General features: G+C 44.3%; 1 protein-coding gene and 1 pseudogene across 1 annotated transcript in view; one reads left to right on the top strand and one right to left on the bottom strand.

The window, feature by feature from the left end:
- Fbxl7 (F-box and leucine rich repeat protein 7) overlaps window positions 1-23,753 on the top strand; it is a 442,277-nt gene that overhangs the window by 363,571 nt on the left and 54,953 nt on the right. The gene's annotated exons all lie outside the window — the stretch shown is intronic.
- Window positions 10,046-10,437, bottom strand: LOC105744023 (annotated as a pseudogene).

Here is a 23,753-nt window from a genome sequence, read left to right as displayed (position 1 = left end):
GGCCCTCTGTGCTGTGTCCCCACGCGCTGAGCCCCTCTGCGGGCCCTCTGTGCTGTGTCCCCACGCGCTGAGCCCCTCTGCAGGCCCTCTGTGCTGTGTCCTCACGAGCTGAGCCCCACTGCAGGCCCTCTGTGTTGTGTCCCCACGTGCTGAGCCCCACTGCAGGCCCTCTGTGCTGTGTCCCCACATGCTGAGCCCCACTGCAGGCCCTCTGTGCTGTGTCCCCACGCCCTGAGCCCCACTGCGGGCCCTCTGTGCTGTGTCCCTACGCACTGAGCCCCACTGCAGGCCCGGCCACTCCCGTTTTCTCTTCTGCCTTGCACAACCTACTGGCCAATTGTCCGATTTTCTCATGTAGTCGCTATGTGAAAGTTGTTCTCCTGATAAATATGTCTCTGAGAGGAACATTCCCTGAGGGGAAGCACATTTGGGTCATTTGTATTTTGCTGACTGTTCTGTGTGCTCTTGTGTGCGGTGAGTTGAGCCCTCTTATGAGCCCTTGCACACTGGCCCGGTACAACCTTGGGCACACAGGAATCTGTGTGTACGGAAGAGCTGCTCTGACAGGACTTTGAGTACCTAGCTTGCAGTACCACTCTTTCCCTCCTAACTAGTGCCCTGGTCACTAAGGAGGAGATTCAGTGAGGCCCACACATCTCCTCCTGCAGCTGGGAAAAATAGCACTAAGCCACCCAGTATAAAATATAAAGAATGGAAGGAGCTTGCATGGTTACATAAATGACACCAGATCCCTCTATGGCACCAAAAGAGAGAAAGCGATATAAATCAACAAAGTCTAGGAAGAAAACCTGAGGCACAATAAAATTTTTAAATTATTGCAACAAATAGTGATTCGCGAATCAAGTAGCTCCCATTAAGATGCACCCGGGAAACTCACTGGGAAAGTTTTCACGGGGCTAATCCAGAGGAAGCGGGAAGACACGTGATTGGTACAGATAGAGAGGCCCGTTCATCCCACTGGGAAATTCCTAGAGAAGTGAGTAGATGACCCTGGCTGCTTCTGACTGGTTGAGCTTTTCTTTAGGCATTCAAAAGCAAAAGTCAGAGATTGTGTTTCCCACCCGAGAAGCGAGCAAGCGAGCAAGGGAAGGTCACTTATGAGGTCAAACTGCTAGTGACCACTCAGGGCTCCTTTAGGGCAGGGCTCTATTTCAATTTACTACAAAAGTTCAAAGTCAGGTAAATAAACAGATGATGGCAAAAAGAACAGTTGCAAGACATCAAAGCAGAGAAAATATTTTGACCTATCATTCTACAAATAGCTTTTGTAAGTAAATGTGAAAACAAACAATCCGCCCTTTAAAAAGAGAAGACAAAGGAGATAGTAATTCACAGAAGATGTGCGAACCCAGGAGATGGTATCCAATCTCTTGTCAGCAAAGTAATTAAAACTGTAACAAAATGTTTACTCCTAACAGATAAAGGAAAAAATTAAAAGGCTGATAACTTTGACTATTGATTAAATGTGGGGAAACATCACATTCATAACTCTCGGTGGCCTTCTCCTATCCCAGCCTCTCTGGAGAGCCATTTGGGCAACTGAAGCACATTTTGTAAAGTAAATACTGTTTATCTCAGTGTGCTAAGCATCATGCGAGAAGGCGCCTAGGTTCCTGCCGTCGGCTGCGTCCTCTGAGAATCCTTCCCCCTGGTGTGAGCAGGCTCCTGGGTGTGCAGGCCCTTGAAGAGGCTGCATCCCATAGAGAAGACGAGGGGCTGCGTAGGTGTCCTTGGGCACTCATGCAGCTGACTTTGACCTCATCCACAGCGGTTTCCGAGGTGGTCCTGTGTTAATCAGGTGAAAGCTCTCCAAGAAGAGACCAGGGCATTCTGAAGGGAGAGATTCTCCCGCTGACCTTGGTCTGCCCTGCTGCTCAAGGACCTCTGGAGGAAGTGTTCAGCAAGGACACAGGGGTCATGCTGAGAGCTGAGAGCGGTCACTATTGGGTGCCCCTAAGAAAGCAGGGACAACAGTTCTCCTGTCATTGAGCTAAATTCTTCCAACAACCGTGTACATTTGGTTTCCTTTCTTTTTTTTTTTTTTTTTTCAGAACTGGGGATTGAACTTGCACTTGCCAGGGAAGTGCTTATTCCACTAAGCCATCTCCCCTACCCAACCATGTACATTTGGAAGAAGACTAAGATAGAAAGGAATACAGCCCACCCAGGACTTTGACCACAGTCTTGGGATATCCCAAGCCAAGAACTCCAAGCAGATTCCTGCCTCACAAAAACTGAGGTCATGAATTGAATTGCTTAGAGACATGGTGTTTACGATCATTTGTTACAGAGTGATAAGTGGCTAAAGCTCTTGAAATATAACACAAAAAGTCTGACAACTAGAGCATCACATGTACAGTTACGTCTTTAAAAATAATTTACAATAATCTGATCTTTCAATCAGTCATAATTTGGGTGGAATTTCAGGCTCTCAATTGTCAAGACTGCCTTACTTGCTTAATTTTTTCCTTCTGGAAGGAACCTCAATATGGCAAACAACATGCTTTGAAATTAAAATGGTTCTGTGTATCTGTGTGCACATTCAGATTTTAATGGGATTATTTAAGTAAAGGAGACCCAGCAGTAAATCTGTCTAAACAACTAATGTGAAGGCAGTGCTGTGTTGTGGCCGAGAACCTGAAAGCTATTTTATTAGGAAGAAGGAGCTCCTGTTCTTTCTGCAGAAGCTCTGGGGGGCTCACTGTTATTTCAAACAGTTGTTCATGGTAACACCAGCTCCTCGGCTATTTGAAAAGTAACAAAGCTAGGCCTTAATGCTTTCAAATGTGGTTGCTGAAATTTTCTTTCTCTGGAAAACTAAATCCAAGATGGCAGCTGCTGAGACTAAATATGCTTCTGGGGTTTCTTAAGACTGAGTGTATAAATTACTGCTCGTGTAATGTGCAGCTTAATGCACTCCACCCGTGTATGATTCATGCCAGTGGTGCGTTCATATGCTGAAAGCCTCTCATAGCTTTCACTTACTCCTGAAACTTACTCGTTTGGTTGTGATTTAAATATTTGCATATTTAAAACCAAAGTTTTAGTTAGAGTAGCCCCACCTTATCGACCTGGACTGCATTCTGAGACCCCAATGAATGCTTGCGTCACAGGGATGCCAAACCCTATGCATAAGCACTGTCCTGTTGCAGCGCTCAATCCAACAAGCAAGACTGCAGCTCAGGAGCTGGGGAGACGGCTCAGTAGAATAAGTGCTTGTCTGGCAAGCTCAAGGGCCTGAGTTCAATCCCCCGTTCTGCCAAAAAAAAAAAAAAAAGACCATCGCTCAGCTGGGCAAAGGGAAGGTGCATCTCCCAGGTAGGGAGAGGCGGGAAAGCACAAACTTTCATCCCACTTCTCAGAGTGATGTGTAATTTAGATGCATGAATTACTTATTTGTGGGATTTTCCATTTGAAATTTGTGGACTGCAGTTTCCTGCAGGTAATGCAAACTTCAGAGAGAAAGCACGGCTTAAAGGGGTGACTGAAGCTAACAGCACAATGAACACAGTGTCAGGCTCTTCTCTTGGTCCTGCCTACTAAAACTGGCATGGGCTGTTCTTCTTTTCATTGTATCTGAGAAGGATCTTGCAGTAGAAGACAATAAACATTGGTAAATGAAAGAACATTGTAGAGGAACAAATGAATTTGAAGTAAATCTCTACTAATTCAAAAATGCTATTTTTTAAGACATTTTGTTTTTAATCTCACAAGATAAAAGTAGTCACACTACCACAGCAGTTCAATAGAATCCAGCTCACATGGGAAAGTGTGAAGTATGCTAAAACCTTTGTCTCTGCTTCACCTTTCTCAGAACTCCACAGGAACTGGCTCTTTCAGTCTTCCCAAGAGTGCAGTACTTTCATTGTCCCCATTATACCAACGAGGATGCTGAGGTACAAAGGAAGGATTAATCAGCTCCCCTGTCTGGCAAGCCAGGTGGAGCTGGAGGTAGGATTTGAACCAGGCAGACCTACCTTCCTCAGCACTAGAAACTTGACCTGTATCCATCTGACCTTAAATCCATATAACTTCAGGGAAATGCACCATCTTCTATTAAGGCTGGTAAGATACTTTAAATTGAAATGATAGCCATTAGTTTTGCATATAGGAAAATATAAATGGGGGAGAGGGCAGTGAGAAATGCTGTGAAAAGAATTGAAGTCAATACCAGCGACAATAGGTAAGTATTTTTATATTATTAGTGTATGTTTGTACTATGCAACAGTTATATTTGTTTTAGGGAATTGGCATATGTATGCAGCATAAAGAGATTGAAAATGACCAAGATGTGTAATAAAAGGAAAGTAGTTATTATGGGAAGCCTTGAATTGGTCAATTTAAGGGCAATGTGCAAATATAATTCCAAATTGAAGAGCAATACTTTTGAAAATAAATTATATAACACGTCCTCGATTGGGCTGCAATTCCTGGGGTTTTGCACTGTCTTCACTGGCAGTGTATCTTACACCATAGGGTTCATTTTCACCACATCTTCTGTGGAAGAGAGTGACACCTTTGGGCTAGTCAGCTGGGTCTCCCTGGGGTCCTAGCTACACAGGCTGCCCATCTCCATGTTGTCTCCAGGACGACGGAGGTGGGAGGGCCTCCCAAAATCCAGGCAGCTGTTCTGATCACTAGTGATACCGTTAGGAACCGTGACTTTTTGACAGAACTTACTGTAAGCATTATAGTGAGTGTTTTCGAGCATAAATTCTCACCACCTCCCTGACCCATGTGCCTGAGGCAGCACACAGTTAATTTCCCAGTCCTTTTAGATGCCCCTGTGACCCCTAATATATGTCTCACTTGTGACTTAAAATCGAAGTGTCCTTGTGTGTTCTAGAGCTGTCAGCTACAATGTGGGGAAAACAAGAGTAAAATTTCCACATAGTGATCTGTGCTTCTGATGTTGTTTCTGCTGTCTCTCTCTCTTTTTGAAATCCTGTAGCAGTGAGGATTTTTCTTGGAATTGCCTGCCATCTGCTCTGCTCATCTCTGCCTCCTGTTCTAGGACTGATCCCAGCCATTTAAACTGCAAACCCCTCCTCTTCTCCTACAGCGGCTTGGCCCCAGTGCAGAAGGGCTTGGGTAGAGTGTTGTTTTCCTTTTGAAAACACAGCTTTGAAACACAGCCTTTCTTCATAGAGAACGCTTCTTGTGGAGTTATTATACATGTAATCAGCGAGGATACACACACCCAGCTATTTCCTGAAGAACTCGCTGCCAGGGGAGTTCACAATCACTCCTTTCTATTTGGCATCCACTTGTCCATTGGAGAGCCTTACTACTGTTCAGAGATGTTTTCATCCATCAAGTCCTTTCCATTTAAAAATGATGCATAAATGGCCCCTTTTCCTGCTTTAGCCTGTCTGCAAAATCTATTCCAAGCTGCAAGCAGGCATACTCTTGGTGAGACGCACTTGCAGGACGGCCCCTGTCTCAGGCTCCGCTGCACTGGAAGGACGATACCTACTGAAAGATTGTCTCTTTCTCAGTCCTGCAACAGGCTAGACCTCACTGCATGAGCAGCAGAACCCCACTGCGATTAATGAATTCTAGGTCACTGTTCCTTTAGCGTATGCTCTAGTGATAAGGATGCGGACCCCCTTGTGCCTGTGGGAAGGAGCTGGGATCCTCATGAATCTCTCATATACAGTAATCCTCTGGGCTAAATCTATATAGGTTGAATAGTATTGTTTGCCATCTCTCTTCACCTTATCTGCCTCATAGTACTTTCTGAAAGATAGTTGAGGTAGTTGTGGGGGCACTACGGATGTCTAAAGATGAGTGGGAACCTTTGTATTACTAGATTCTTGGGACATAGAAAAACAGGAGTCTGCAAACTAGAATATGTACATAAACAGTCTATGAAACTGTGCAAGACTGATGGCTTTTCTCTAAAACAAATTCCTGATTCAGGAAAATGCATCTAAGGGCCGGCCAGATAGCTCAGCAGACTAAAGCACCGCTTAGGCAGGTGCAGGGACCAGGGTTCAATCCCCAGCATGCCATGTAGGCCTTGCCCCCAGGGCAAGCTGAGATAGCAAATGAGATTGGACGTGGTAGAGGGCCTGTAATCCCAGCACTTAGGAGGCTAAAAACAGGAGTATATCCCTGAATCTGGTCTGTGTAGTGAGACCCAGTAGACCCTGTACTAAATACATAAAAAAAAGAAAATGCATGTAAATAGTTTACTTTTTACTAGTAAAACATGTCTAAAATATACTAGAGATACCTGGATGACAAACAACTGAGCTGGAACAGCCCATTTTTCTCTCCTTCATCTGCCCTGTGTGTTTCATCGGTGTCAAACCAGGCTGGGCCTGTGAATAAGCCAACAGGCAGCATGCTATTGACGACAAGCCTGTGTGTCTGTGCTGGATTGGAGCTCTCTTAGTATCGTCTTTGCAGACTTTGGACAGTCTCTCTGATATAGTACTGGTTGTAGTGAAAAGAGAGAACAGTTCTAATCAGACAAAATAAAGATTTACATTTGTGACCTTAGCCATAGGATTTGTCATCTTTCATCAGCAGAAAAATTAGGGGAAATCAAATACTTTGTTTTGCTTTAACCACCCCGCAAAAGGAAGAGCGCGAGCGTGGGAAGTTAATGCGGCTCCCTGGCCTCGAGGCCCCGCCCCCGAGGGTGTCCGTGCGTGCGGGGAAATTAGTTTTCCATCGAGTTTGGCTCCAACTGCCAGACTGAGTGAGGAGAGAAGGAATCGTCTGATAAGGCTTGGAAAATAGCATCTGTTTTTCTTAGCGTTTCTGGATGAATGTATCAGGCATCCTGTAATTTACACTTTCTGTTGGAAACTCTAATGCCCTCCATGCACATGAAGCCTTTGGGCATTAGTCAGAAGCTGTGTGTTCTCCTGTGCTGCTGGAAGGCACCACGTTTGCAGTCTAGGATAAGAATCATCTGAAATGTTCACTTGTTTCCTCTGTGGAAAAAGGGGTGCTAAGTGCCTGCAGAAGTGTTTCCTCACTTCTCAAACTTGGAGCTACGTATTGGTTCTTAGACGCTTCCAGTTACAGAGTTTTAGAATTCAAAAGTTATTCTTGTTTTTACAAGTTCAACTTGGCCATGTAAATGGAGTGTAGAGGATGCCAGATACTATACAAGAGTGAGGAATATAAAAATATCTAAGAAGTCTTTTTCTGAGCAAAATAAATCCAAATAGCAAAGGTCAGGACCAAATACATGTAAACACTGATAATACACTCAGCTGAGGGCATCCTGGTGTAGAGAGGAGAGGTACAGGTTTACCTAATCCTCTTCTCGGTGCAGTGGAGTCCATCGCTGGAGGAAACCTAGCCAAGTCACAGGACTCCTGTCACTGTGGTCAGAGCCACCCCGAAACCATACGGGACAGGGACGAGTATGCAGACATGAAACGCGGTGGGCCTGGAACAAAGCAGAGACCTGCTTGTCCACGGCCAGTCTGAGGAGGCGGGACTCCAGATAAGGAGCATGAGGTTCTGACCTTTCAAGGAGGTGACATGGTGAATGGCGTGTAATGGATGGAAAGGTGGCCAATGGTTGAACAAGGAGACATGAGGACCCTGCCGATGAGAGCGTGCATCCTGGAGAGCACCTTGCATTAAGAAAGGGCACTCAAGGGGACACATCGCACAGGTGGGAGAGGACCCCACCTGGGAGCCTGGGCGTTGACACTCAGCCCGGTGGTGATCATGGCTCTAGAATTGGCCGTGGGACCGTAACTGAGAAGAGACCTCAGCAGGGAGCCTCTCGCTGTGCACTTCCACAACCGAGCGAGCGTAGGCCCTTCCTGCCGAGCATTCTAGTGCGCGCGTGCTGCGACGTGGAGGAGGGCCACGCTGAGGGCCCATCGTGAAGCAAGGCAGAAAGAGAGTTTGGAGTCAAGGCTGTGGGCAGGGTGGGAGGAAAAGTGCTTTGCATCTGTGACCAGCACCATGAAGTTTTCTTGCAGTGATGATTTTAGAAAAGCCAGTGAAGCAGCCCTGTGGAGCTTCATTTCTTAGTACACAACTGTAAATTGCACTTTTATAACATTGGCCATCTTTTTGAATAATGTACAAATAGTTGACCTTTACAAGCCTTTTAATGAGCAGTGACAGAGACGCAACAGACTTTTCCATCAACATTTATGAAGGTTCTCACTGCCAAGCTATTGGATCAAAATATCCGGTAGAATAAGGTGGGAGTTCCGTTACTCCCATTTTGTCTCTGCCTCTAGAGAGAAATATGCACCAGAAATAAGAGGCAAGACAGTTGTGAAATCCATGTAATAGATCACCAACTATTGATGATCTATCTGACAATCCTTTACACCGTGGGGTGTGTTCATCTGGACGTTCAACACTAAAAGGTGTCTGTCGCCTTGAAGTTGTACGCACAGTGGTTGTGTGTCATTAGTAGGGCAGCCTAAGGGTGAAAGCAGTCGGGTTCAGAATTTTTTGAAGATACATCCTGCTACCCAGTATGTTAATGATTCTGGATTTCAATAGAATTTGGAATCTATCCAGGTAATCTTGAGCCTGCCTGCCCTGGGAACACATATGAAGTTAATACATCCTCGTGTTTTAGTGGAAAGGAAAGAGGGGAGAAGTTGGATACAGGAGATCTGGATTCTAGATCTGACCCAACTTTAAATCAGATACTTCCCTGTAAAGCAAGGCGTTAAACCAGGTGCCTCTTAATCTTGTTTTTGAATTTGAACATCTCAGAGTACAAGACTTCATTATTTTCTTGCATGTTCTACTCCAGACTTTGTGCATTCAGCTCAGAACCAGCTCATTTTGACTCAAATCAGTTACACACAACACCAACCACTGTCACCACAATCTCCTATTTCATTAATTTACCTGAATTCTTAATTTTGGGGGTAAAGTCTATCCCAGGCATTGTGGTGGTAATTCTCTTCTCACAAGTCTGATAGATAAACTACTCAATCATAACAGACCCAGGCGAGCTGCAAAAAAAACAAACACTATTCCTGAAATTATTCCCATCCACTTCTTGACTGTTGCTTTATTGAATTGTTTTCAGTGAAAAAAGGGTACAAATCCACTGGCGTAACGATAAGGCCAGTGTGTTTCCTTGCGTCAGAAACAAGCCCACATCTATTGTTAGCACTTCCTGTGCAGCTTGCTTGAGCTCATCCAAATTAAGGACAGTTCTTAGCTACAAAGCTATGCCTGGTAAACTGGAGAGAAATAAAAAGAAAAAGATTTTCAAAGACTTTGGTTTATTTTTCATCTTTAATTCTATGTATATTAGAGGTAAGTCAATAAAAATGTGCAACATTTATTCTGCCTTTTTATTCAAAATAAATACAAGTTTAATTCCTCACAAATCTGTACAATACAAAAGCATTTTAAAATAAACAAATTGACATGTGAGTTTGTACCTCAAAGATTGCCACACATGGCACTAAGGGTGAGCCTGGATGTTTTTCTACATACGTGTGTATTTATGACGGAATAGCTGTCTCCAGTCCGCACTGCTGAACATAGATGAGGTGACCACAGAGGGCCTGCACATGTTCCGTCCTCTGTAGGACATTTTCGGTTGCATTTTTCTTCCTTCATCTAAATACAATAATGATCCTTAGAAAACTGACATTGAGTAGCTTTCCTCAACATTGTTGAGGAAAACATTATTGCAAGTTTGATCAATAAAATTTTTGTGACTTCTAGAGCTAAATAAAAATTTTTCAAGAAACGTCTTTCTGGCCTGGGGAGATAGCTCCGCGGGCTAAGCGCCTGTCTGGCAAGCACAAGGACCCAGCTTCGATCTCCAGTACCTGTCGGCCACCGGACCTGGGCCTGGTGGTGCACGTCTGTAATCCCAGGACTGGGGAGACTGAGACAGGAGGCTCACTATGAGACCCTATACCAAATAAATACATAAATAAATTTTATTTATTTTTTAAAAGACTTTACAGTTTCTTAAATCCTCTCGTGAAAAAAGTCGCAGTCACTGCAGCCAGGCGCCCCGGAATCTTATTCCTCCGGCTGTTCTCCAGTCTCCAGCTCACTTTCTGCCAGCACCAACGCTAGCCTTTGGGTGCCCCTGACTTTCTTCACTCTGTTCTTGCGTTCCTTCCGCTGCTCTCTTGAGGTCTTTCTCTCCTCATGCAGGCCGTATCTCGCAGGTCTATGTTGGGGCTCACTTTTCTTTGCATAATCCAGGGAATCACAAATCATGCCAAAGCCAGTCATCTTGCCACCACCAAAATGGGTTCTGACTCCAAACACAAAAATGACATCTGGTGTGGTCTTGTATGTTTTGGAGAGTTTTTCCCGAATTTCTGTTTTAGGTACTGCTGCTTTCCCAGGGTGAAGGACATCAATGACCATTTGTTTCCTTTGAAGAAGCCGGTTGGTCATGAGCTTCCGGGTTGGGATGGTTACTGTGTCATTCATGACGGCAACGGAGCCTCAGACAGCCAGGGGGGAAGAAAGCTAAATAATTTTTTTTTAATGTATGTTAGTACAGGGTCTACAGTGTCTCACTACACAGATCGGACCCATAGTGATTCTCCTGTTTTCAGCCTCCCAAGCACTGGGATTACAGGCGGCGCCACCACACAGTCTCAATCTCCCTCTCAGTGCTCCCCGGGCGGGGCCGGCACTGCACGCGGGGGTCGAACCTCGGTCGCTGAGCTCTGCCTAAGCAGGCGCTTTAGTCCGCTGAGCTGGCTGGCTGGCCCTTAATAAGTTTTAAAAATTTTTTAAAAAGAAACGTTTTTCTCTTTCTTAAGAAAGCATGGCCAACGTGTGGATTTTGTAGCCGGCGGAGAATAGAAAGAACAGCACCAACATTTACAGAACACTCTTGAGGCGCCACACTTTGTGATAACTTAAATGTACTTTTTAAATTAACACATATGTCACAGAGAATTTGGGGCTATTGTTGTTCAGCTAAGAAATGCAGTTTCCACAACTCTATAGTTTGCTCACAGTTGTGCTGCTGAAGAATTCAAAGGATACGCTTGAACCTCAGGATTGTCTGACTTCAAAGTCTGTGGTTGCTTTATTCAAGAAAACGTGTTGAATGGATTTGTTGTCCTGGCTACCAAAGTAATATTCATTGATGGTTAAAAATATTTAGAGAATAAAGAAATATATGACACAGCCAGTTGACCACATCAGTAATCCCCCCTCAGAGCAACTATTCGCGGCCTGAGATACACGTTTTCTGTTTTTTAATCGTGTCCTCTGTCTGCTTTAGTCATTTTCTCACCATGGGGTCAAGCACCTGGTGCCCACAACCTACAGGAAGGGAGGCTTGTTTCCCTCCCAGTTCAGGCATGCGCTGCAGACCCCAAGGCGGAGCAGCTGGGTGGGGAGCGAGCTCAGCCGGTGGCTGCAGGAAACAGAGGAGGACTGAGAGCTGGGGTACAGGGCAGCCTCCCAGCCGCACCCCGGACCGCAGCCCACTGGACCGGCCTTCTAACAGCAGGTGGGCTGTGGCACCCCTCAGCCAGTCGCCTTCCAGGAGCCCCGCCTCCGCACATGAGGACATTCCAGATGGAAACTAGAACCCCGAGCCTGTGAAGACCCTCTTGCCTATCTGACTGCTGTCATTCGCCTTCTCACCTTCTCCTCTTCCCTCCCTCCTTCCGACTTTCCTCCATTTCTTTCTTCTGTTTTTAATGGAGCCGTAGTATATGCAATCTTACACTGCTAGCTTTTTTCTCTGCTTGGTGGTTTACTTGCATGAGCATTACGCTTCTTTCTAGTAGTTATAATTGTTCATCACAGTCAACTAGTCCAGAGAGATGCATATTTGGGGTCATTATAAACGTTAATATGATTTTAGTATATTGATACATGTTTACAAACACTACCAAAATCAAATATTTTTGCGACTAAAAATGTAGAAACACATGAAAGTCTAAATGGTCTTACAAGGTGCCTTCCGAAGTGGACTGCCGACACACACGACCGTGGCGTGTGCAAGAGCATGATGCTTGCTCTGCAGAGTTGTCCCCAAGAAACCCATCTGGTTTTCCCTGTTAGGATACTGAGGCTACGTCTCAGGGTTGGTTGGTTCAATTATGCATTAAATATATAAAGAATGGCAAAATCATTATAAGTCGATTATACTTCAGTGCCATGTACTATTTTTTAAAAAATTAATCCTCACAACTCTGCGACATGGGTGCAGCTACTAGTCTAGTCTGCAGAGAGAGATTGGGGCACCCAGAGACCGAGCGGCTTCATCAGTCAACACAGCTAGGTAGAGACCAGCGATGTCTGGAACTGTGCAGTACGGCCCCGCGTCCGTGCACTTGAACTGCATTCTGCATTTGTACTTTGTAATTACTTACTACAAAGATCAGGGATTTTCAGTTAAAATACCTCCAAACGTTCGTTACTCTAGGGTGTGTGTGTGTGTGTGTGCGTGTGCGTGTGACTGTGGCTCTTGGAGCGCACAGAGAACACTGTCACCAGCCTGCACTGGGCGTGACAGGAGGCTTCGTCCCCTGACAGTATCCCACGTAGCATTCACTTCTTCGGGTCGTGCCCCCAAAGCCATCAGTCAGCTGGCAGCTTCCTGTGCGGGCAGGCTCAGTGTGCCCAGGGAAGCACTGCTGGGTTTGCTGGGAAGTGAGAGCTCGCAGCAAGCCCCCGCGGCCGCCCTCCATCAGCTGCTGGAGCCGTGTAGCTAAGCAGGCAAGGAGACCTCTGAATTGAATGTAAGACTAGGGTACAGAAAGAGCTGGACAAATCTCACTGAAAGCCACTGAGAAGCGAAGCATCAGTTTGGAGTGTTTGTCGTGATTCAGTGAGGAACACAGTTCAGGGCCCTTCCTGGGGCCAACTTGCCAGTCTGTGCTTGCAGGAGCTCAGGCTGCCCTCCAGTCAGCTCACAGCTCAAAGTGGTATAGAAACAGGAACCCGCATGCGTATGCAATCTCGTTCTTTCAAAACTGTCTTAGGGTTTCTTTGGCCCATAAGAATTTTGACAGATCTGTCTATTGGAGAGGTCATGCCTGCCCTCCTCCATTAAGCAGAGAAATTTTCCCTCTGAACCCCACATCTCTGCAACCTTTATCTCCATTAAAAGACCACAGTGCTTCTGAGATACCTTTCCTCTCACTGAAAAGCATCCCTTGGAAATTCCTGGCTATTTCCACTGCTTTGCTCCATCGGCACCATTTTCTCCGATGCACATGGTACCCTGGAATGTCCACAGTCCTGGTTCTCAGCGCACCTCACCCACAGGGATCCCCCAGACTTCCCTCCCCTGTTTATCCACTGACCCTTATGAGAGTGGAAGCATTTGTCCTGCTCCAAGCACTCACTAAAACTTAGAACTCTGTTGTAAGCTCCTGTCCTGTCCCCTCTTCTCAGAATGGCCAGTGGAGCCTCAGATTGAAGAGCTTCTCAAGGAAATGAGCTTGTCTTCTTTTCTCCCAGCTGTTGTGCTACAAGGTTGGAAACTTACAGTAAACTTTTTATTCTAGTCGTGGGTCTTTCCCTGCACTGAAAATTGAAAGAACAGATCTATCCCATGTGCTATTGAGATTGCGTTGACACTGGTGGAGAGGGGAGCAGAGAAGAGCCCCTGAATTCACCTCCATGGAGTTGTCCTCGCTTGTCAAGCAACTCCTAATAAAAGTGTGAATTCAAGCGCTTTTTATGCATTTAGTACAGGGTCTGCAGGTCTCACTACACAGGTCAGACTCCTAGTGATCCTCTTGTTTTCAGCCTCCCAAGCGCTGGGATTACAGGTGCGCACCACCACGCCCAGTCTCAATCGTGGTCTCAGTGCACCCCAGGGGTGGGGGCAGCAGGGCACACCTGGAACCAAACCCCAGCCCCTGTGTCTGCATGAGCAGGCACTTTAGTCCACTGAGCTATCTGCCTGGCCCTTAAGCACTTTTAAGAGCACAGTTAAAAAAAAAAAAAATGCAGTTTGAAGAACACTGTTCCAGATATGAGCAACTGCTGAGGGTTATTAGGAAGAGAATGAGTTGGTAGGAATAACAAATACTTTCTTATAGTCTCAGGCAAATTGAAAAACCAACACAGTTAGACTGGCAGCAGAAAACATACTTGACTTCAGCTTACTCATGAAGAAGTAGATGGTTGTCCCTCTCCTGCCTCAAAATTCCAAATCTTATAACCACGATTAGATATATGCAAAGATGATTTACAAGGGGATATTTTCTATACAATGGATACTGTTTCTGAGTTACATGTGTATAGGTGCATTTCTGTATTTGATGCATATGTTCAAAACGTCTCTGGTTCAAGGACAGAAACTGAGGAAATAGGAACAGACAAGTTTAGCCATTGTTCTAAAGCGGGGCAGGAGCTGAAGAAAGTGTTCATCGGTGTGGCACTTGATTTCTTTCCAAGCTCATAGCTCGATATTATTTCAGTGCTAATCCATTTCTTTTTTCACGTTAGCATACTACAGCAGTCCTCTAAAAGAACCACAGCATATTCCATCCTTAGCTATTAGAGAAAAAATATGCAAGAAATTATATATACATAATGTATGTATGTATTTAAGATCTTTCTTAAGATGTGCCAAAGGTTCAAACACTTCATATGACAAACTGCAAATGACACATCATCCTTGGTAGCTAAATTAAGAGATTATTCTGTACTAAACCATTCAGCCAATATTTTACTCAGGAAGGAGATTCTTTTTGGTATTCCATGGACCAAAGAAAGGATTTTAAAGAAAAGCTCAAGATTTTGCAGTGTAGTGCCGGCAAGATAGCTCAGTGGTCTAAAGTGCCTGCTTAGGCAAGGTTAGGCAAGTGCAGGGACCGTGGTTCAATCCCTGGCACCACACGCCATGCCAGCCCCACCCCTAGGGTGGGCTGGGCCAGTCAAAACATAAAAGAAAACCGAGATTTTGCAGTATAAGTCTATCTTTGGTGATTAACTCCAAAAAATCTGAAATGTATAGGATTATTTGAGGCCATTAAATTCTGTGTTTATAAAGACAGACAATAAATACCATTATGTGCCTACAGATTTCCTCTTCAGAAAGATGTTTTGGTGGGAGTTCTCTAATGTGTGCTGCTATAGAGTCAGTGATTTCTAACTGTGAGTCCCTGGGGAGCAAACTGTCCAAAGTAGATGCAATTTTCTTTTTGCATTTTCCTGTTTTCTTTTGTGAAAGAGCCAAATTATTTTGACACTTTAGCTTGATTTATCTTCTTTAAAGACAAAATAGAGCCACCTTGCAGATTTTGTGATGTTTTCCTTTTTAAATTATCTAGAGAATTTTTTATAGATGCTTCTTATTATACTTAAATATATATGATAGACCACCAAAAATGTCATCTCAGGAGTACCACTTTACTAGTAGAACATATTAACATACAGTATGGTCTTGAAACACTTTCATTCTTATCATTCATTAATGTTTTCCCTATATAATGCCCATTTCAATGTACTAGAATTTTAAGAAGCCTGTGTTAGGTCCTTTTCCTCCTCTTCTTCCTTCTATCATTTGAAGTTAGGGTTGCAAAAGGGAACATCACAATCAAGTGCTAAGAGGGGACTGAGCATCCCTGGCCCCTGTGTTTATAAAGGGAGGCAATAAATGCTCTTATGTACACATGAATGTCCTCTTTGAGGAAATAAATTGAATAGAATGTAATGGCTCTGGGATCCGCTGGAGCTGAAGGAGGCTTTGAGGTCCCCAGTGTTTTCACCAGACCTGGAGCACAACGCATAGGAAGTGCTTATTGGGTGCATGATGCTTGCGGAGTGTTCACCCATCTTTTCCTCCGTCCTCCCCATGTGATAAGCATCATTACTTCAGTTGAGGTAACACTGAAGATTGTTGGGCGCCCTAACTGCCGAGGCACAGCTGGAAACCACTAGGTGGGAGCCAGGAACGCTGCTCGTTGCCCCCTCGAGATGTTAGTGGTGTGAGGCTTAGAATCTGCCCCATTTTACAAACAAGGAGCTTGAGGTTGCAAACATTAGACAACATTGACCAAGACTCACAATTTGTGAGTGACATAATTGGAATCAAACTCAGGCATGAGTGATAAGTTGCCCCTCTTTGTCAGTAAAACTCCTTTCTTTTTGAGTAGTAAAGAATAAAATTTAAAATGCAGATAAATACAAAGAGAATACATCTTAGAGAACTTGTGAAGATCTGTGTTGGAGATTTATATCCAGAAGAGTAAACACAAACCAAATGCTTCTAGGAAACCAAAGATTAACTAGGAAGGCTTGGGGGAAAAATACAATGCATAGAATACACTTTTGATTAATTCATTCCTCACAAAATTTCATTCTTACTATTATCCTATAGATAGATTATCCTAATAATCTAAGATTACTGAAATTTATTTGGTATAGGATACTCTGGTCAAATTCAAATCCAACAACCTTCTTTTTACATAATTTCCACAAGTCTTCATTTTGTGACCAGGGAGATAGCTCAGTGGAATAAGTGCTTGCTTGGCAAGCTCAAGGTTCTGAGTTTGATCCCTGGTACCACAAAAAACTCTCCATTTTAGTTCATGTATATAAATCCTTGTTTTCTTAATGTCCTTTGTCCTAGAAGTCCAGCTTACGAATAAAGAATTCTGACCCAAACCTTGAGAGCGATATTGAGAGATCCTATTCCTGAGGATGATGTCGGCATGTTGTCTTTATTTTACTTCCTGATGGACTTAGGTAGACTCATGTTTCTCAAGCCCATCTTGAAAATTGTTTTCCCGAATTTTGTTTTTGCCTCATATTTCTATGGCCATTAATTAATTTTCTTTTATTTAGCTTATTACCTAGATTTCTATTTTCACCATCACTTTCAACCAACCCAAGCATTCTTTAATCAGTTTATTACTTAGGGGTCCTGTGGTTCTTATTGTTAGATTTATTTTAGAAAATTACTGGACTATAGGTCCAAGTGACATAGGTGTCACAGCTCACCTGGGGCGTACCGAGTGCCTAGACCAGGCATCCAGCTGACCAAGAAGGTTCAAAGACTTGGGTGTCGTGGCCAATGTCCAAGAGCCAGTTAGAAGTCATGTGAGACCATAGCTCTTACCTACTGACTGTCACTTCCGGTCTTCTTTGATTACCCTTCCTTGAAAATTCCTTCTAGTGAAGAGCTTAATGGATCCATGCTTCAAGTTGTTTTCTAGGTTGAAATGAATTGTACTTTGCACAATATGTTGTAGATTCTAGACTGCAATGTTCTGTACACTGCATATATATTCTTTAACAGTGTATTCTGTGTGTGTGTGTGTGTGTGTGTGTGTGTGTGCCATAAATGTCCTTCCTCAGGTAACACTGAGTTGCTTAGACCAGGAGTCACAGTGGTAGTACTTAGACCTAGGTATTAGTCAGGCACGAAAGCTTGGACTGTTGCTGCATCGCAGCCTTCTCATACAACTGGCAGAGGCGCGTGCTTTTGAGGGTGGATGCCTCACTGACTCATATAAGAATATTACCCAAATGACTGACACCGGGATTAGCCCCATACCTATTGCCTTTGAAAGGAGCAACAGGAACCACAGCTCAAAGCAGATAAGTGAAAATTGTTGGCATCTCCGGAGGAACTACATTGTCCTCTTCCTTTACCAACAGAGTCATCCTTATATGCAGCTACCCAGGGCACTGAGAGACAGAGAGGAGACAGTTGTGAGGGTGCTCTAGCAAAAGGCATCCATAGAACTTGCTCTGGGGAAAGGGTGCAGCACTTGGGGATCCTGAGAGGACTCAGTGGGAATAACCTTCCTCCTCCACATCTCCAGCTTCTGGCTTTCAGACCAATCAGAGGTAGAAACGCCCTTCTCTAGAACATAGTAGGTAAACAGAAGAGAAACAACTGGCCTTGCTAACTTTCTAGCCCTGCTCGTATTCTTGTATTGTTCACTATGGAAGGTCACTCACCTCCTGCAGCGAGGAGCTTTGTTGGAACCCCCATTCCGGATTGCTTACCCGCTTTGGTGGAGCCAGCGTAACTTAGCTCTTTGTATAAAAAAAAAAAAAAAAACAGGTTGCACTGACCTTGTACAAACACCAATTGGTCATACACAATCAAATTTCATTGAATTATTCATTAAACACACTCACAGAGCATGCTTAAGGGGCACCTTATAGTCTGGGAATAGCTGTAGGCATCAGGCAATATGGAACATTAAATTTATGAATAAAGTTCCCAAATGGAAAGAAATGGAGAGTTCATATTAACTGAACACCTATGATAACCTGGTATTTTATGCGTGTTGTTACTCTGAGCCCTCACAAAACTCCTATTAGGTAATTAATGTTGCTTTCAGGTTCTCCGCCCCAGGCTGAGTATAGCACTCACACCCATAATCCCAGCAACACTCACACACATAATCCCAGCAGCGCTCACACCCATAATCCCAGTGGATCATGAGTTAATCACAAACTCTAGAATTCTGCCACATGACAGTATGAGGCTTTGGGGCGACACCTAGACACCAATCGTAACAGTGAGTAATTTCAAGCAACACACAGGTCTCCTCTGCTGTGCTGTGAGTGCAGTTAAGAATTTAAGCATAGGCTAGCTAGGGTTCCATGGCCTGACTGTCCCAAAGTTTAGCTGGAAAAGTCTCCACTTTCTTCTCTGCATGCGTTGCTCCTCGCTATGCTGTCGGCTGTGGCTTGCTGGGCCGCACTCTCAGTCTCTCCCTGGCTACTGGCTGCAGTCTGACCTCAGTTCCATGCCACACGGTGCTGCTCAACAAGCTTAGCAGAGAGAGTGATGGCTTGCAAGACAGCAGTGACTGCCTTTGGTGGCCCAGTCCCAGAGGCAACAAGCCGTCCTTCACTTTCTCCATCTTCTCTTTGTTAGAAGGAAGCCATTAGGTAGGCCCTGCAGGTAAGGGGAGGTGACCACTAGGATGTGAGTCCCAGAAACGGGCCACGTGTGGGCCCTGTCAGAAGGTGCCTCTCACGTCACGTTTCCTAGGCCCCCTGGGATGGCCCAGTTCACACATGTTCCCCTAGTGTTAATTGTCTGTGCCACTTCCTTCATTTTTCCAAAAGGCTCAGGACTTAGACAATAAGTTGTGTCATCTCCCTTCTTGTATTCCAATGTAACATAGAACTGGTGAATTTGGTAACATAGAATTTGGTCTAGTCCTTTATCTAAATATTCTCCTAGAGTTTTATTGGCTCTGTTTAACTGCCATATCCCCAGTGCCTCAGATGGTACCTGATCCTCAAAGCATTTTTGCCTACTGGATGTATATTTTGTTGTGAAAAGCTTAAGATTACAGGCAGTGAGTGAAATTGGTGTTTGTGGAACATACGGTGCTGGACGGCGTTCTGAGGAGCGTAGATTCATCTCACAGACCCCAAAGCACTGAGAGAACGTGTGCAGGGAGAGCGAGATTGACAGACGAAGTCACGGACTGGAAGTAGGCGTGCTGGCGAGTGCCTGCTGTCCCAGGACTCTGGAGGCTGACGCGGGGGACCCCAAGTGTGAGCCTTGCTTGGGAACATTAATAATGTAGGGGATTTTGTCTCAAAACTTAAAAAATAGGGGGAAGGCTGAGGGTGTAGCTCAGTGTGAAGTCCCTGGATCTTATCCCCAGCACCATGATAGGTGGATGAGATGGTAGGTCGGTAGGTGTGTTGTGGGTCAGTTGGTCGGTCAGGGGATCTAAATGGGAAATCAATGAAAATAGGGATAAGAAAAGTCACTTGGCAGCTCTAGGAAGCATGGGATTAGGTGAGTCTGGAAGGACAAAAAACTTAAGACGAAGGCACACATGCACACACCCGTGTGTGTGTGTGTGTGTGTGTGTGTGTGTGTTCCTGTGCGTTTGAGTTAACAGAGGAGAATATTGTAAGAAAAACATGGTAGCAAATACTTAAGCATGTTCATGTTAGTTTTGCTAACTCCAGTGACTATAAATTGCTTTTTCTGTTTTGTGTTTATGATATACTCATATCACCTGCAAAATGAAAGAGGTCGTATTTAAAATGTTTCTGATCATTTAAACAAGATACATTCTGCATTGCATTTGAAGACAGCTTGGCAATTTAGTGATTTTAGTAGATTTAATAGATTAGCTTGTATCTAACGTGTTGATTTTGCACTCAATAAGTGCCACTCGTAAGCTCTGTGTTTAAGCCCTTGAGTAGATAACACCTTAATCTCACAAACCCTCAGGAAAGTTTCTGTACATGATCACAGAGAAATTCACTTTACTTCTTGAAGTAATAAGCCATTATCTTGTGTGAGTTTTGAATCATTCTCTCCTATAGTCAAGTATATTTGCAGTGTAAACTCCATTAGTTTTGATAAATGGGTGCTTCTATTTCAATTTCCTCCAAATAAATTATTAGAAAATTAAACTCGGGTAAGGCGTTTTGGAAAATATTTTCATTATGTGATGCATAATAGTTTGCCAGAAGCACAGGAGTTTCTTAGTGTGGGTCACAGAGCTCAGACTGCAGCTGATAGTATTTTGTAAACTGATGCATGAAAAACGGAAGGGATATGGTAAACCTAGGTTTATTCTCCTGAATGTTTATGTGTATCAACAAACAGAGATTTAAAATTTTTAATATTGGAGGGCCAGCCAAATAGCTCAGTGGATTAAAGCGCCTGCAAGCAGGTGCAGGGGTCCAGGGTTCGGTCCTCAGGCCTGCTATGCCAGCCCTGCCCCCTGGGACATGTTAAGATGGCAATGGAGACTGGGTATGGTGGTGCACACCTGTAATCCCAGCGCTTGGGAGGCTGTAAACAGGAGGATCACTAGGAGTCCGATCTAGTAGTGAGACCCTGAACACCCTGTAGACCCTTCCCTAAAAAATAGAAAAAACTAAAATACAATAAAAATTTTAATATTGATGAGTCTCCTTCTATAGAGACTAACAGAACCTGTCAGATAACTGTAGTTTTTAAATACATTGCTTTTTCTCTGGTCATGCAACTAGTTGGTCCCAAAGTCAGCTCAAGTCTCCAGCTTTATTTCTCCTGAAATTCTGCCACCGTATCGATGGCATGAATGCAATTGCTGACATCTGCAGTGGTTTTCTTTTTAGCCACATGTAGACACTTTCCAAGTATCTAAAAGTTTCCCTACTTAGTTCATGATTGAATTCTGGTGGTGGTAGGACAGTGAAATGTGTGTGCTTAAAGGACACTTGCTTAGTGACTTTGCACAGTCCCTATCGACTTTTTAATATAATATTTAAATAAAATCTAGGCTACTGTGAATAGTCACAGCAGTAGTAATGTCCTTCATGTTGCCTATTAATGTACATGAAGGACCCATTGATCATATTTCACTTTTATAGAGCTTAAAGAGATGCAACTATGAAAATACAAACAATCTTTAAAAAGCACACGGCAGCGACAGACCTGCTCGCAGGCCAAGGAAGCCCCGCGGCACCCGAACGCAGCGTGCGCGTGGGAGGAGGTCGCGGCTCTCCGGCCGGCCGGCCGTTCGCAGAACGCCCTATTCTCAAGGCCAGCCACGTTTTTTTAATCAAAACCAGCACAGAAGATGCTGGGAGTCTTCCTTCTCAGGGAATGTGGGGGACTGAACCACACACAATAGCTATTGTGAAGTGCCACTATTTCTGGTCGTAAACATCTTGTACACGAAGTCCGTTCTCAGGTCAGGGTGTGGTTTCCATATCTCAGTTGCTTGGAGACTTCTCAGAGGTTTAGAGCTACTTGTTTCGTGCAGAAAACCCTGACTCCTCCCCGCTGGCGCTCCTTTGCTTTGAACCACACTGTCTTTCATGCATGCCTAGCACGACCCACCCAGTCAGCTGGAGGAAAAAGAAACTGGAAAGGTGGGCGGGCTAAGTTTTTCTGCCCTTGCTATGTTTTCTAGAAGATGAGCTGCCCCAGGAAGGTCCATAATCCCCATCCCACTAGGAACCAGAGAGAATTAGATCTCAGTCTCGGCCTCACTTTCAAATCTTCTGGGATGCTTTTTAAATTCTCAGTCTTTGGGCCAAGATAAATTATCTCAGCTTCCTGGGACTGGGACATTTTTTGAGGTGTCAATTTCACCTGTTTGGTCTCTCAATAATTATTATTTGTATCTATATTATAGAAACTATACACCTAGTGAAGCTACCTCAATATGTGTAATTTCTAGTAGTTTATTTATTTTTTTAAATCCGTTTACCTTTATGCAAGGATCATGCAAAATGTGCTAGCGGATAGAACAGGAGGCCTTGGAAGGGATCTCATTCCCTTCCAAGTCATTAGGTCAGATTTCTTTTCCTAAATCACAAGTAGCCCTAAAGGTTCCTGCACAGCCCCTGCCTGCTCCTGACCCGGGATGGAGGCCTGTGTCCCAGGGCAACATTCTTAACCTCTCTAGAAGCTAAAGAGGTCTTTGTCAACCAGGCAGAAAGTGACCTCTGTCACCCATTAAATAGCAGGAGACTTTTTGCCTGAGCAGCCTCCTACATGGGTAATTGGCACTGGGGATGGAATCTTTGCTGTCACAAAAGAATGAGTTCCCAGGCTAAAGGTGCCCAGTACAGGAAGGACAACCTGGGAGAAGCAATTTCCTTCATAATTATGACAGATGTCTTATCTACCAGCCCATGTCCCTTAATCTTGCCAAAAGTAATATAGAGTGCCCATTGATTTTCAGGTTGATTTCAGAACTAAACCATTTTTAAATAACTCATGTGTACTGTGTTTCGCAAAATTATCTGTTGTGGTGGATTGCCAACTGGTGGTCAATTAGTTACACCCAGCTGAACTGAATCAGTGAGGTGCTGGGTGTGGGAGGCCTGCATGAGGATTGTTTCTGGCAGCATACGAGGCACAACCACGGAAACCACTGGGAGGCTGTCTGGGGTGCTGGCTTCTTTGGTCTTTAGTACGTGCAGAGATTTCCTGCACTCTCTTGTTGTATATGCTTCTTTGGGTTAATATTATGAAAAAGTTTAAATATACCTCCTGTATCGTATTGTTCCCCTTGCAAAGCCCCAAGCCATGACATCCATATATAGTGGGTCAGAAACACAGCTGGTATTCTGGATACACTTGCCAGGGAAGCACTTATTCCACTGAGCCATCTCCCCGGCCCTCACAGCTGGTTCTTTAACAGTTTGAAAATCATGCTCTGCTCTTACAATGCAAGTGATTGGGCTTATAATATGTACTTCATAGGGTACATTCAACTCACATAGGCCAAGGGAAATCTTAATTTCTATTTAATAATACAAAGAGTTTATTGAGCACATTATATTGAAAGCTTTTCTCTAACTGTAGTATATTTATTAAAGCCCTACAAACCTGTGAAACTAACACAATTTTTATTTCCCTTATGGAGATGAAAAGCCATGACGTGTGGGGATTAAGTAACCTTCTCACATAGCCTGGCTCCATACACTTTCCTCTGGGCCTCTGATCCACGCCGCCCCTGCCTTGTAGGACATCACCTATGCTGGGGCCGCCAGAAGGTAGCTCAGTTAACAGTACTCAGCCGTCGTTAGAGGGCAGGTGCATTCACCTGCCAAGTTCTCTGCTTCTGTTGCCCTCCTGGACAGAGACCAGGCTGGTGTTCGGGGTGAGCTACTTTCTCTGGTGTCTCACTCACTTTCTTAGATGGTAGAAATTTCTATAAAAATCATGTTTGAGACTTGGCAGAAGCCACTGGACAGAAAACGTATCAGCATTCGGTGGTAGAGAGCTAGCAGTAGCGCTAGGGTGCCAAGTGGCTTTCATACAGTGTGCACCATCTCCTCTCATTCTCCTCAAAAGGAGATTACAGTCTGCCGACTTC

Source organism: Octodon degus, unplaced genomic scaffold, assembly GCF_000260255.1.
Source record: "Octodon degus isolate 3935 unplaced genomic scaffold, OctDeg1.0 scaffold00207, whole genome shotgun sequence".
Taxonomy (NCBI): Eukaryota; Metazoa; Chordata; class Mammalia; order Rodentia; family Octodontidae; genus Octodon; species Octodon degus.
Note: the sequence above shows the minus strand (reverse complement) of the source record. Positions and strands in the feature narration are given on the sequence as shown.